The sequence below is a fragment of the Mus musculus genome, chromosome 13 (assembly GCF_000001635.26).
Source record: "Mus musculus strain C57BL/6J chromosome 13, GRCm38.p6 C57BL/6J".
NCBI lineage: Eukaryota > Metazoa > Chordata > Mammalia > Rodentia > Muridae > Mus > Mus musculus.
In genome coordinates this window covers 6,649,061-6,664,645 of record NC_000079.6, presented here as the reverse complement: position 1 = coordinate 6,664,645, position 15,585 = coordinate 6,649,061, and the positions used below count along the sequence as shown (strand labels likewise).

Below are 15,585 nucleotides of genomic sequence, written 5' to 3'. Positions count from 1 at the left end.
AGGTTATGTGAGGAAATATCACAAAGGGAAAGAGAGTTCTTGCCTAGCTCAGGAACAAGTGTGAGGCCCCAGTAAAGGAGTGAGGGATAATCTGAACCTCAGAGGTTCCTGTGACGTGACAATGTGACAACCGGGTACCAGCAGATAGATGTTCATGATATAGCTATCCATGGCCAAGACCAGTCCCACTGTGAATGGGACAGTTCTGTCTGACTGTTGCTGGCAGGTAGCCTCCCTCAGCCTTGAAGCAGGCTGGTCCAGACTTTGACCTTGCTGCCACTAAGAAGGAGATTACCTAGGGTGGACCCTTCCGACCTAGATGGCTCTATTGTTCTGTCACCCTTCACTGCTCTCCTCCAAGACACTGCTACCTGCTGAGAGGCCCCTGAGATATTCCGGAGGAACATCCTATCCTGCTCGTCACCTGCAGGCTGGCTCCAGACACCAAGAATGGACTGGCGGGGGTGGTGGGGGTGGTGGGGGTGGTGGGGGTGGTGGGGGTGGTGGGGGTGGTGGGGGTGGTGTGGGCCTTCCCCCTTTATAAGCACAGTTTCTGAGTAAAATCGCAGGCCTTGAACAGAATCATGTCTTGGTCTCCATTAATCTCTCTCGCCGTCTAAGTCTATTTCAGCCCCAGCCTGCCTCCCAGGTGTACCCGGTTCTTGTAGGCTGCGGGCCGGCATACAGTACTGGCTTATGGAAGTTGTTGATTACTTTGAATATTGGCACTTACTAGATTCTGTTAATTCTAATAGTGTTTCAAATTACATTAGTGTTTTAAGAAACTCATCAAATGTGCCCAAAATTATCTCATTGTTGTACTTCTCATTTTTGTATGTGAATCTGTGGATGTTGGATGTGAGAGATGCAAGTAGTAAGGCACACACCCTCACACCTTATCTCAAGGGCACACACACACTCCTTCATACGCATGTATATGGTGTAGGCACTCACACACGTGCATGTATACATATGTAATGCAAACATAAGCATATGTACGGCATACTAGCACACACACAAATGAAAGCACATTTGTGAGCACACATGCACACACATAATCATATGCATGCATACACAAAAGCAAAGATGCATACATGCAATCACACATATAAAGATCTATGTTTTACTCGCATGCTTTTGCACACACATATGCAGACACATGTGAGTATACAAATTCACACACACAAAGGCACACACATTAACACAAATTCACCCACATGAACACATACACACACAGTAACACACACATAGACATACACACACAAGCACGTGCACAATCAGCAACTCAAACACCCTCACATTCTTACTCAAGCACAGTCACACAAACATACCGATCAGCACACATAAGGACACAAACACACACACATACAAATATGCTCAAATGCACACCAAAGCTTATCCACACCTTCAAATGGGCACACACATGGACCCATGCAATCACATGCACAAAAACATGTACACATGCAAGTACACACATGTACACACTTACAAATGCATAAACATTCATGTATACATAATTGCATATATGTTAAAATATGTGACCAGATACACTTTACACATACAAACTTATGCATGTACAGTCATATGCACATACTGCACACACACTTGAGTAGGTGAACATATGCACGTGCTCACAAGCACATTTAAATAGTCTCACAGAAATACATTGGCGGAGGTGAGGGGGTTCCTGCTGCTGAGCTTTGGGGCCCGATTGCTGGGGCCTGCTGGGAACAGGACTTCTAACAGCAAGTATGTCTGGAAGGCTGTGGTGCAAGGCCATTTTTGCTGGCTACAAGCGAGGTCTCCGGAACCAAAGAGAGCACACGGCTCTTCTTAAAATTGAAGGCGTTTATGCCCGAGATGAAACGGAGTTCTACTTAGGCAAGAGATGTGCTTATGTGTATAAAGCAAAAAACAATACAGTGACTCCTGGAGGAAAACCAAACAAAACCAGAGTGATCTGGGGAAAGGTAACTCGGGCCCACGGAAACAGTGGCATGGTTATTGCCAAATTCCGAAGCAACCTTCCTGCAAAGGCCATTGGACACAGAATCCGTGCGATGCTGTACCCATCCCGGATTTAAACTAATGGAGAGTAAATAAATAAAAGTAGATTTGTGCTCTTGTAAAAAAAAAAAAAGAAAAAAAAAAAGAAATACATTGGCACTTAGATGCACACATATGTGTGCATGTTTTAAAATGCAATCATATGTGCAAAATACACAAAATACACTCATATGCATATATAGATGATCACATACATGCACACATAAACTCTAAAATACTCACTTAGCTACATATCTTAACACATATACTCAAGGGCACATGAGACTAGGTGTATCCAAACACCAGTCACACATGAAAGTCACAAATAATTAAGCACATGCCTGTGTGAACCTACACACATAAGCACACACAATTATATGAAAAGTCACATGCAAGGAGTCACACATACACACCTATTTGCACACACTCGCATCTCACAAGCACACACTCATAGACAAACATGCAGCACATCCATACACACATTCATGTACATGTACACATTTATATACATGCACACACATGAAAACATACATGAATACAGTCACACTATGTCACAATCACATGTATACAATGATACACATGTGCACACATATATACAATATATACATATACACACATGCCCAAATACACACATGCAAAATATGAGCAGACTCACATTTGCACATACTCTCACAGTACAGAAGTATAAACATACACACTCACATACTTGCACAACTGTCAAGTTGACAACACTATCACAGCACCAAAAATAAACTACAGCACAGGGCCTTGCTTATAGAAACTACTCCTAGCCCAGCCTTATGCTGCACATGAGCTCAGCCTTCTCAATGTTCCCTCTTCATCTGAGACCCTGCAGGAAACTTCCAAGGCTTTCCAATGACTCCCAGCTCCAACAGCCTGCTAGCAGATGGAATTTCATGCTGTCCATGTGTCTCTGTACCTGTGTTTCATTATCTGTGGATTTATTAGGAACACTGTAAGTCATGCAGTATACACAATTAAACATTGCTATGTAGTTAGTTGTGTGTCCCTCACCCCCCAAGTTCACGTTAAAGCACCAAACTCTAGTGTAGTTGTTTAGGAGCTAAGATTTTAAGGGGTAACTATGCTTAGATGATGTCACAGGCATGGTATCCTGATCTAAGAGGTGATCTCTCTCTCTCTCTCTCTCTCTCACACACACACACACACACACACACACACACACACACACATACACACACATACACACACACACACGTGAGGGGATGCAATCCAGGAAGATAGAGTGGGGTCCAGAGCTCACAGGCCATTCTTTGAAGTCCATGAGAGATCACTATTTGCTACATAAACAACTGGACATAGTGTGGAGATGAACAGATATTGGGGAGCCTTGTTTCTGCGGATACAGCTATATCACAGTTCTTGCATCTACAACTCAGGGAGCATCAGGGAAGAGGGAGTGAAAGATATTACGAGCTAGAAAACCAGAAAGGCTGTTGTGAAAAAAAATCTCTTCTAGAAGTAGCTGCATAAACAGACAAGAACAGAGGCAACCTCAGTGGACATCTATAGTAGTTAGGGTCACTATTGCTGTGATGAAACACCATGACCAAAAGCAACCTGGAGAGCAAACACTTTATTTTACTCATACTTCCACATCGCTGTTTATCACTGAAGGAAGTCAGGACAGGAACTCAAACAGGGAAGTGACCTGGAGGCAGGAGCTGATTCAGAGGCCAGGGAAGAGTCCTACTTACGGGCTTGCTTCTCAAGTTCAGCCTGCATTCTTATGGAACCTTGGACACCCAGCCCAAGAGTGGGATCACTCATGATCGCTAGTTAAGAAAACTCTCAACAAGCTTACCCATAGACCAATCCTATGGAGGAATTTTCTTATTCAAGGGTCCCTCCTCCAGATGACTATAGCTGGGTCAAGTTGACAAAAAAAAAAACTTAGCCAGCACGGGATACATGCCAAATATGGAAGTGGGAGGAATATCACCTAGACAAAGAAGTATAGGTAACTAATGACTCTGGGAGGTGAATTATCCCCCTTATTGGTTCTCCAATGCTGTCATCCAATGCAAATTAGTCAACTTTGGAACTACATAAATACCACCCATAAAAAGGGATTCTGGTGTAATGTAGCGATAATAATCTAAGAAAAGAGACTATCAACTTAAAATCCAGGGGGATGATTGAAGATAACTGGGAAGGGAATAAAGAAAGGAATAGGAAAAAGGGAAGTGATATACTTCTATTCAACTAAAACCGTCTTTTGTTGTTTAAGAAAAGAAAACTGCTGTTTAAGACACTCAGCCTGTGGTATTTTGTTATGGCATCCTGAGCCAACTGACATAGTCCTGCTCTCCAGTGGTAGGTAGAGTCTTTGGCCACTCATCTAAGGAAGCAAAGGAAAGGATATAAACTGACCTCTGAGCCTTCATTCAGGAAGCCCACAGACAACGAGGCTGAACCCTAGCCCTAATACTAAAGTCCTCACTTGTAGTTTACATAGTGTTAAAAAAAAAAAAAAAGAATGTGTGTAGGAGTGTGTATAGGGGTGTATACCTCCTCTAATCTCAGCAGCTGGACAGGAGGATAATAAAGTCCAGGCTAGCTCCTGGCTGCATAAAATTACCACATCTCAACAACAACAACCAAAAGCCAGAAACAAAACAGGAAGGCACAATCACTGCATGCTTGTAATTCCACACAGAATGGCTTAAGGGGATCCCTGGGGCTGGCTGGCCACTCAGGTCAGCTTTAGTGAGAGATCCTTCCTCAAAGACTATGGTTGAGAGTGGTAGAAAAAGACAGTATCAATCTCTTGCCTTCACGCTTGTGTGTGTACACACATGCAAGCACACACACACACACACACACACACACACACGGGCATGCGCACACACACGGATACACAAATTGAAGGGAAAAAAGGAAGAGCTATACAAGAGCAGTCCCTGGAGAGGAAAAGCATCATGGAATATTGAAACAGTGTCAGAGTTCTGCTTGCTCCACACCTAGCATCTGCCTCCTGCCTCCACCCACCTCCTACAGGAAGCCAGGCCCAGAGGCGGCAGCAGCAGGCCCTGCCTTTGCAGAGCTGGCTTTCACTTCACGGTGCATCTGCCAAGAAGATGCTCAGATTCTGAGTCATGGGGAAGAGGAGCTGGCAGGGACATGTTGTGGCTCAGGCACCGGGCAGGGGAGAGTATGGCATGAGGATACCATGCAGAAAACCCCCTTGACATAGGAAAAGACCGACATGGGAACAACGAACTCTGTGTGCACAAAGAAGCATCCCACAGCAGCAAAGAGACAAGATGTCAAAGTAAGAGAGGCTCTCCTAGGACCCTGGGAGAGCATTTGTCCAAAACACATTCCAAGTGTGGTTGAAGAGAAGGGAGAACCCACCAGCAGACTCAGGAGTGTCTGCTCACCAGGGCTCTGCGGCTACATACTTACTTCTAGGACTCATGGTTAAGGAGTGTGAGGCCCTTCCACAAAGATGGTGACATTTCTGGAACGGTGGTGGAATGCGTGTACCATTAAAGTAAGAGGTGGGGTTGTGGGGAGGGAATGGAACCGGGCAGAGGGAGGCACAAGGAGCAGCAGTGGGAGAGAAGATGAATTGGAAAAAAACATGGTGAGCTAAGGGTATAGGTCAGAGGCAGGTGGTTTGCCTATTGTGAATGAGGCCCTAGGTCCAATGCCCAGAACCTACACATACCACACACACAAAAATGCCATAATGAAACCCATTACTTCATGTGCCCTTACTAGAATGTACGAAAGACCTTAATGTCAGTCCTGAACTTAGAAACTTAGAAACTATTAGGGGCCAGGCTGTAGTGGTGCACACCTTTGATCCCAGCACTTGGGAGGCAGAGGCAGGTGGATTTCTGAATTCAAGACCAGCCTAGTCTGCAGAGTGAGTTCCAGAACAGGCAAGGCTACACAGAGAAACCCTGTCTCAAAAAAAAAAAAAAAAAAGAAAGAAAGAAAGAAAGAAAGAAAGAAAGAAAGAAAGAAAGAAAGAAAGAAGAAAAAGAAAGAAATAAAGGAAGGAAGGAAGGAAGGAAGGGAGGGAGGGAGGAAGGAAGGAAGGAAGGAAGGAAGGAAGGAAGGAAGGAAGGAAGGAAGGAAGGAAGGAAGGAAACTATTAAGGGGAAGTAGGGAAGATGCTTCAAGACATAATGTTAGGCGAGGCGTTTCTGAAAAGCTCTCATAAATAAGTAAATGAAATCAGGAACTGATACACAGTGTTGCACGGCCTTTAAGAAGCTTAGGCATGGCAAAGGATACAATGGAGCCAAAGCACAGGCTAGAGAGTGAGAGGAAAACCCTGCCAGCTACGCATCTGATGGACTATGTGACAAACTCAGAAACCCAAACACAGGCACTGCGAGACATCCCGCTTGGTAAAAGGAATGAAACGAGTACACTGCTCTCAGAAGAGAATTACAATCTGGTCATTTGTGTGTGTTCAGTTCCAGTGCTGAGCACTCTGATTCCAATGATCAATAAAGGGACTCATTTCTGGGTGAAGCTAATTCTCCTTCTCCCAAGGAGGGAAATAAAAGCAGGAGCTAAGGATGCTGCTCAGTTTGCAGAGTGCTTGTCTGGTGTGTGTGAAGCCCTGCTTTCAGTCCCCACCACCGCATAAACTAGTCATGGTGGCAAATGCCTAGAACCCCAGCACTTGGGAGGTGGAGACAGAAGGACCCGCTGTTCAAGGTTATTCCCTGTTGCTCTAGACTGTCTCAAAAACGCATTCCTCATCTCTGTAGCTCCAAGGTTGCCTTATCTTCTATCTCACTTAAGAAGATGGTGATGATGATGATGATGATGGTGATTTTGGTGATGATAAAGAACTAAAGCAAAAGTTGATAAACAAAACCCAAACTGTGTAGGAGAAAAGATGCTGGATGTTTAATTTCTTTGATAAAAGCAGGTACAGGTCCACCAAGCTTCAGTTATTTTTTAAAAAAAATAACACAAGATAATATTGAAAACACAGAGCTCTGATGTTCTTGCATGTGACTTAATGTGGGGGCGGGGCTCACACCAGGACTCAGGGAATCTTTTATTTCTGTTGCGTGGTTGCTAAACACTCACCCATCTGTGAGTCCTTCATGCCAGCTATGTGAAGTGGTACAAGCTTACTAGAGTCTAGAAGGAGACCTAGCCTTAAGCAGCCCAGCTTCAGTTAGGCTGAAAGTGATGACAGCTGAGTGAGATACAGATAGCAGATGTCAAGGTGTTTGCAGAAAGGGGGTGCCACCTGTCAGGAAAAGAGTTCTAGAAGCTTTTGGTTGGAAAAAAAAAGAAAGAGAAAAGGAAAGAAAAGAAGAAAGGAAGGAAGGAAAGAAGGAAGGAAGGAAGGAAGGAAGGAAGGAAGGAAGGAAGGAAGGAAGGAAGGAAGGAAGGAAGAAGGGAAACAAAGAGTCTCGTTTGAGAATAGGTCAAGGTGGTTTCTGTGCGTTCCAGGAGCTTGGCTCACAGTGTAGGCAAGAGTGATTGGATGCCTTCTGCAGACACTGTCAGAAGTGAGTGGAAGTGGACAATGGTGGCTTTCTGTGGTAGCCTTCCGTGAGCAATTCTACATGACAAAAGGCATCTTGTGTGATAAGTCTGACCCCTGTGGAATTGTGCAGGGCTGATGGGCTTACTGAGGACTGGAAAGAAACATGCTGCAGAGGAGACAACAGGTGTTGAGGACCTCACATGACAGGACTGGGAGAAATTAAGCCGCAATATTCAAACACTCTCTGTTGTTTTGCTGTGAGATGGGATCTCATGTAGCCCAGGCTAGCCTTGAATTTATGTAGCTAATGATGGCCCTGGGCTTCCCTTCCTGCCTTCACCTTCTACACTTTCTAAGTGTCATGTTTCTGGTGTACACACTGCTCCTAGTTTTTGCTGGAGGTTAGACCCAGAACTTCATGCATGGAAGCCAAGCCCTCTGCCCTGAGTAAGCTACATCCACGGCTCTCTGTGGTCTTAAGGCTGATCTCTTAGCAATCGAGCTGACAGGCTGTGATCGTGCAGTGAGTGTTCACATCCTGAAGGCTTTCCCAGGATGTCGCTGAGCTTTGACCTGGACTGGGTCTCCAGTGCACAGGCTCTGGGGGAAAAGTCTGCTTAGGAAGCCACTGAGCGGTGAGATGCAGAAGGCTGTGCTACTTACTGGCCCTGAATGCTTCCTAAACGATTCTTCTTCCAAAAAAAATCTCTGAAAAGTGGGAAATGAGAATCAGTAATGTGGAGTAATAAAAATAGCATGTGTCAAATAATTGTTTCATTTATATGTGTGTGTGTGTGTGTGAGTGTGTGTGAGTGTGTGTGTGTGTGTGTGTGAGTGTGTGTGAGTGTGTGTGTGTGTGAGTGTGTGTGTGTGAGTGTGTGTGTGTGAGTGTGTGTGTGTGTGTGTGTGTGTGAGTGAGTGAGAGAGAGAGAGAGAGAGAGAGAGAGAGAGAGTTTTAAGAAGACGGTATTAAGAATGCATCGAGCAATGCTGAAAAACTGAGAAAAAGAATAGAAGTGAGTAGATTGTTTTCAAACTTTTTCATTTTTAGTCATTCAGAAAGTCAACTGATAGCCTGTCAGGGAGACCTTCCAGAGAAGCAGAACTTGACGAGGTGGATTTAGGAGCATTGAGTAAAACTATATATATATAGAGTTTTATATATATATATATATATGGAAGAAGAATTAACTTCAAAATATTTTTATTATTAGAAACACCAAAATAGTATGGGAACTTGAGTGGGAAGCGAATTCAAGGAATGCAGTGTATTTGCATACTCTGCCTACCTTCCTATAATTTTCTATTTTTTCCCTCTTTTCCCACAGTTTCTCTGGGCTACAGTACGCAGTCTTTCTCTGATATGCAAATAAGCCCAGAAACTGTCTTTCCCATCAGCTCTGAGTTTGACAGGGCAGAGGGGATGATCCCCAAATGACCAGGCCAGCCAGGCCATCTCCTCATGACCTTAGACAAAAGAGTAGTAGTTCCCAGAAAGGTTATAGGTGCTAGGATAGGTAGACAGGTGGAGGACAAATCAGAATGGCCTCAGACTAGGTTAAGTGAGGAAACTGATTTGCATTTGATACATTGTAGCAGTAGTTCAGCAGTGAGGGTGTGAAGTACTTAAGTAATAGTGTTCATTGAGGTAGAAAGTTTAAGGGGGTGGGGTGTGTGTAGGTGGGGTCGAGAATAAAGATAATCTGTTCCTACAGACTGTTGGAATGGCCAGTGCTTAAGCTATAGAAACAGCTAGAGCTGTGAAGTTGGCACTTTTGAAATAATGCAACTCAAGGGACGACAGAGGGAAGAATGAGAGCCAGTCTCCCCGTTTGGGCCCAAATTTAGAACCAAGAGCCCTATTTTCTTAATCTGTTGGACAGCCTGCTTTGTGTCTGGGACAAATTCTCATCATCACTTGGCTCGTGGTCCTCCAGCTCTTCTCCTACAAGGACATTCTGGCCACTCACTAAGAACTGAGATGTTGCCGGGAGTGGTGGCGCACACCTTTAATCCCAGCACTTGGGAGGCAGAGGCAGGTGAATTTCTGAGTTCGAGGCCAGCCTGGTCTACAGAGTGAGTTCCAGGACAGCCAGGGCTACACAGAGAAACCCGGTCTCAAAAAACAAACAAACAAAAAGAACTGAGATGTCCCTCCCGTGACATGTGACATGGGATGGCTAGGTTTTTGCTCTGTCTCCAGTCTTAACTTCTTCCTTATCTACAGCCTCTGCAACAGCAATGGGCAAGTGAATAGGGTATGGGATGAAGGGACAGGTTTATGGCTTCAAAAAGTAATTTCTGAAAGCTTAGATCCAAACATGCTAGAAACTCTAGCCAGAGAACACTGGCATGTACCAAGAACAGGAACACGGCTCCGGGTACATACATTCCTGCAGATTGAAAAGATCTTTTACTACAAGAGCTTCCATTTCAAATATTTCTATTAATTTGCCAAGAACAATGCTAGTTGTATTAGTGAACTAAGAAACTTTCATCTGCTTTCAAAAATGCTTTTCCAAGTAAAAGTCTCATTAAAAAAACTTGCTAGTGGATATATACACAAGATGCATTTAATACTGAAAGTGAAAAAAAAATTAATGTGAGGTTTCACAGCTTCTGATTTGAATGCCAGTTCTCATAGTATATGAATTCATTAATTGTATAGACTTTGAGTCTGCTTAATTTTGGTGTATGATGTTTTTATTTATTAGCAACTTTTTAAAATAATAAGGATTATAAATAAAATACTAGAGCTCCTTTCAAAAAGATTCTGAGAAGGGAGAGGACCAGACAGCACAAACTATGTATGAAAATCTCATCAGAAAACAAGATATTTTGTAAGCTAATTTAAAACATAGACATTTAATTGACAAATCAAGATGTGTTTTGTGATGTACCGGGCCAGGATTGTAAAATGAATAAAGTGGTTTGCATATCCGTCATCTTCCCTGAGTACTGCTCTGCAGTGAGAAAAGCTAACGGTCCTCCCACAGCTTGCAGGCACAGGGAGATTAGTGGCTTCATTACCTTGTTGGTATATATATAGCTAGAGCCACAAGTTCCACCATGTGTTTTATTTGATTGGTGGTATAGTTCCAAGGAGCCCTGGGGGTACTGGTTAGTTCATATTGATATTCCTCCTATGGGGCTTCAGTCCCCTTCAGCTGCCTGGCTCTCTGGATCCTTCAGTGGGGATCTAGTCGGTCATCAATGGGAAGAGAGGCCCTTGGCCTGTGAAGGTTCTATGCCCCAGTATAGGGGAATGCCAGAACCAGGAATGGGAGTAGGTGGGTTGGGGAGTGAGGGTAGGGAGGTAGGGGGTAGGGGAGTTTTGGAGGGAAAACTAGGAAAGGGGCTAACATTTGAAATGTAAATAAAGAAAATATCTAATAAAAAGATTACCAATTTTTAAAAAATTATCTTGTTGCTGTGAGGGAATTTCTGCGGTAGCAACTGAAGGGTTTGTATTGGTTCATTTTCAAAGGTTTCTGTCTATCAGGGCAGGGAGCATTGTCTGTCAGAGCAGCTTCATGGTGGTAGGAGCACAGGGTATAACAGGATACAGAGAACTGGGCCAGAACCTGGGTTGATCCATTATTTTTTAAGGCTTCCCCTGAGGATCTGCTTTTGTGGGCCAAACTCCATATCCTAAAAGCTCTATAGGTTTAGAAAGAGAACCAAAGGCTGGGGGCTAGATGTTCAAAACACAGGCATGAGGGATACTTCAGATTCAGCTGGAATGATGATCACTACAGGAGGTAGATATGCCTCTAAAACACATTGCTCTCATTTAAATTAACGTTTAAAATCTCTGATCTATATTTCTCCAGTCTCCTCCAGCCCCCATATCAGCATTCTATGGTCTATTCCTATTAGTTTACAATATGGGTGGGTTTTTTTGTTTGTTTGTTTATTTTGTTTTAGTTTCTTTGTATAAATAAGATTACCTAATGTTTTTTTTTCTTGTACTATCTTATTTCACTTAGCAGTCTAACAATGCTGCCATGATTGACAGAATTTTCTTCGTTTTTAGGGCTGACTAGCATTCTGTGTGTGTGTGTGTGTGTGTGTGTGTGTGTGTGTGTGTGTGTGTGTAAGTGTATCTGTGTTTATTTTGTGTCATTTTCTCCACCCACTCATCTACCAAAGGACACCTAGGCTAACCTTTGTTTTGGCTTTTATGACTGTTCCTTCCATGAACAAAAGAAGATGTCTCTTTAACACACTGATCTCATTTCTTTCTGACATGAACCAGTAATGAGATTACTGGCTCATATGAGACTTCTATTTTATTATTTGGGGAACCTCCAGACTGTTTTCCATAATGACTATACTAATTTCCATTTCCACCCACATTATACAACAGTTCTCTGTAAAAAAGAAGTTAAAAGAGCTAGTAGCTACAAGCTCAGGCTTGTAAGCAACAATGCCCTCGGTCTGTGGTTACACACACAAAGACACACTCATTTGTAACATTTCACAGCTGAGGGGAGGACACATTTGATCACACTGCAACACTGTCAAAAATCACCTTCTCTCTCTCTCTCTCCTTTTACAATGTTTATTGTACAAAATAATAGGTTTCATTGTAACATGCTCAAGCATACACATAATGTCCTATGGTTTTATGAATGTACTTTGTTAAAACTTATTTGTATGTGTGTGTGTGTGTGTGTGTGTCCTCTCTCACATATCAAGGTCAGAGTACTACTTTAAAGAGCCAGTCCTTACATTCTAGCTTGCTAAAGCAGGGTATCTCTTGTTTCTGGTGCTGTGCTGGGTACGCCAGGCTAGCTGACCATCAAGCTTTAGGTGCCTTCTCCTGACTCTGTCTCTCTCATAAATTCTGGAATTACAGATATATGCCACATCGCTGAGCTTTTTGTTTGGGGCCTGGGGATCAAATGTCAAGCTTGCATCCATCCACTGACCCTCTTTGCAGGCTCGTTCATTCTCACCTAGACAGGTCTCCTGGAGGCTGAGCTGGCCTCAAACTCCAAGGTAGTTGAGGATGCCTCTCAACGTCTGCTCCTTCTGCCTCCACCTCCTGCGTATTGGGATTAAGGGAGACCAACACCAGGACCTTGTTTTCACGTAGAGGATGGAATCCAGGGCTTGATGCAGGCTAGATAGCGGCTCTACCATCCAACTACATCCCCAGCCTCACAGAGATACTCACCTTCTCCTGCCCCACCCCTCCCACCTGCTACTGCTATTCCCAAATAGCTTCCCCTGTTTTCAAGTCTTAAGTTAATGAAAGTACCAACAAAACAAAACAAAACAAAACAAAAAACAAACAAACAAAAAAAAACCAACCAAACAAACAAACAAACAAAAAAATCCCAAAATCTCTTTTGCTACCAGGGAAATAGGTGTAACTCTTTCATAAAGTTATCACTTTCCGTTTTCTAAGTAACTTTTGTAATTACCAAAATGCTCAATTCCTGAAAGAGCAAACCCGCTCTTTCCACTTTACCACTGTGGTTACTGCTGCTTCCTTGTTTCACTGGGGGCTGGAAGAAAAGGCTGTCTCCGTTAATCCACCCACGTACTAAGAGTAATGGCCTGGAGACATTAAAATCAATAATGATGGAAGCCTTTGAAGAAATAATGCCCTGCCTGACTTTCCTGTCACTCCCACCTCTGGATGCTGTTTCCCTGCATCTCAGCTCTGTAACATACTCCTGAGAAGCACCCAGACAAATAGAGAAAAACAAAAAACAAAACAAAACAAAACAAAAAAAAAAAAACAAACAAACCTAAGTGGAAAATACAGGATCTGAAAGGGAATGGAATGAGAAGGCATGGGCTGAAGGAGACATTTTCTACACTAGTACATGCTTGTCTTTCTCCCTAAACTTCTCCAAATCTGAAGGAAGAGGACAAGGACATAAGGAGGAGGGAGGGCATGATGCCAGGGAGGGGGCTTGTATGGCTTCAGCTACAGAGGAGTCCCAAGCCCACCAGATAGTTGGAAGAGAAGGAACCAGGCTAGTCTGGGTAGAGGCAAAGTCTGGTTCCTAGGAAGTCTGGTCCAACTGGTGGTAGGGGCAACACTGAGAGGCAAGGGGGATCTCCTTAGCAACGAGGGCCTTTTAAACTACCCATGTTTGGTGTGTCTGAGCGGGGGCACACAGGGTAGCTCAAGTGAGAGGAAGGAAGGATGGTGGTGGAGAGGAGGCAGCACTGGTATTCTACCCAGTCCTGCCCTTCTTGTCTTCATTCATCTTACATTAATTCTTTTAACCCAAAGGGATTCCCAAGAGAGAGGATAGAAGTCAGGCGTGGTGGCGCTCGCCTTTAGTCCCAGCACTCGGGAGGCAGAGGCAGGCGGATTTCTGAGTTCGAGGCCAGCCTGGTCTACAAAGTGAGTTCCAGGACAGCCAGCGCTGAAAAAAAAAAAAAAATAGGATAGAGCATCGTGGAAACAGGAGTGGAACAATAGAAAACAGTATAAAAAGGCCAGAAGAAAACAAACAAACAAACAAACAAAATCAAATAACAAAGCAAAACCCCCAAAATAAAAATAAACAATAAAAGAAAAGGGAAAAAGAAGAAAGAAGGAAAACAATAAGTAATGCTAAATGTTTGGAGTATCTCTAATAATTCATAAAGAACCACACTACCTGTGGAATGCTGTTGTCTGTGGCACAAAACCCAACCCTATAGGACATTTGGCTCAGAGGAAACTCACTGTGCTTCTTCCTATTTCGAGTGTTCTCTGCCTCAGAAAGGCATGATTTAAAATTCCAGATCTTCACCTTGGGCCTTGAGCTACAGAAACCTCTGTGGGCAGTGGTCCATTGAGTCTGACACCCCTCCTTCCAGTGCTTTTGGCTAAGAGCATCTCAAGACAATTTCAAGGCACCCAGTGATACTCTTCTCTTCCCTTTTAGAATGATGCTCAGGGAAAATCCATTATCAAGCTATTAGATCAGATGTTCTCCAGTTTAGTGCTCATCATAAAAATCTAGAGAACCTGTTAAAAATATATATATTTCCTGGCTGTTTTCCCAGAAGTTGGAAGGTGGGGGTTGGGAGGGACCTGAAGGCAGCCAACTTCTGTTGATCATGGGAGTTCAGGAATTGCTCAACTGATTCAAGAAGGCAGAGATCAGATCTCATGCATCCTTGTCTACAGTAGATTGGATCTCCCCCCCCCCCCTAAATGTTTGAAGCTTAAAGGGTAAGTTGGAAGATACAAGTCTGTGCGCCTCCATCTTTTTTCTAGGGTTGTCCTAATAGTAGTAAGACTGTATTGTCTTTGCCTAGGTTGTTACTTTGTTTCCTATATTTCTATGTATTCAACACGTATAATTTGCACAGGAAGGAGGCTCAGTGCTGCCACCCCTTCTGTGAGCTATCCAGTTTGCTTGCTTTTGAGGTCTTATTCTTGGGATGACTGCTGAAGGGGTCTGCGTGCTTTTAGAGATTAAGCTCCAGGACAACTCAGGGATCCCCAGGAGGTGCATCTTCAAAATAAACAAAATCAACCACAGATTGGATACTTTTATTTTATTTTATTTTATTTTATTTTATTTTATTGTTGTTTCTAATAGAACCTTCCGGGTTCTGACTAACAAATCAAGAGCAGGGCTTCCATTAGGTGGAGACTGGAATCTACCAAGCCTTTTTTGTTCCGATTTCTTTTGGATTATCCAGAACTCAGGCCTGCTTCCTGAGGGTGTGTCTACGAATGGCTTTCCCCGACATTCTACTTCCAATCCTTTCTCTACAGTCAGTGACACAACTTGATCTACTCACACATCTTTCCTCAATTTCGAAGGAGAAGTGAAACCTGGAGGATCCTATGGATCCTGGACATTGAACAGAAATGCTGAAGCGCCCTACTGTTCTGACTGTCAGGCCAGGAAAGAGCCCTGCCGGAAGTGAGGCGCGTGCCTCTGCTCTACTGCACAGACCTCTGGGCTCCCTCAACCGCCACCCTAACAGCTAGAGCAGGTGGGGTAATGGGCGCCCCACGAGCCTCTGCGCCCACGTGGTGGGCTGACAGGCTCCGCGCC

The 15,585-nt window shown here is 43.7% G+C and overlaps 1 pseudogene; it reads left to right on the top strand.

Annotated features, from left to right (window-relative positions):
• The first annotated feature begins 1,673 nt into the window (after nt 1-1,673).
• On the top strand, nt 1,674-2,111 carry Gm10029 (annotated as a pseudogene).
• Nucleotides 2,112-15,585: the final 13,474 nt, after the last annotated feature.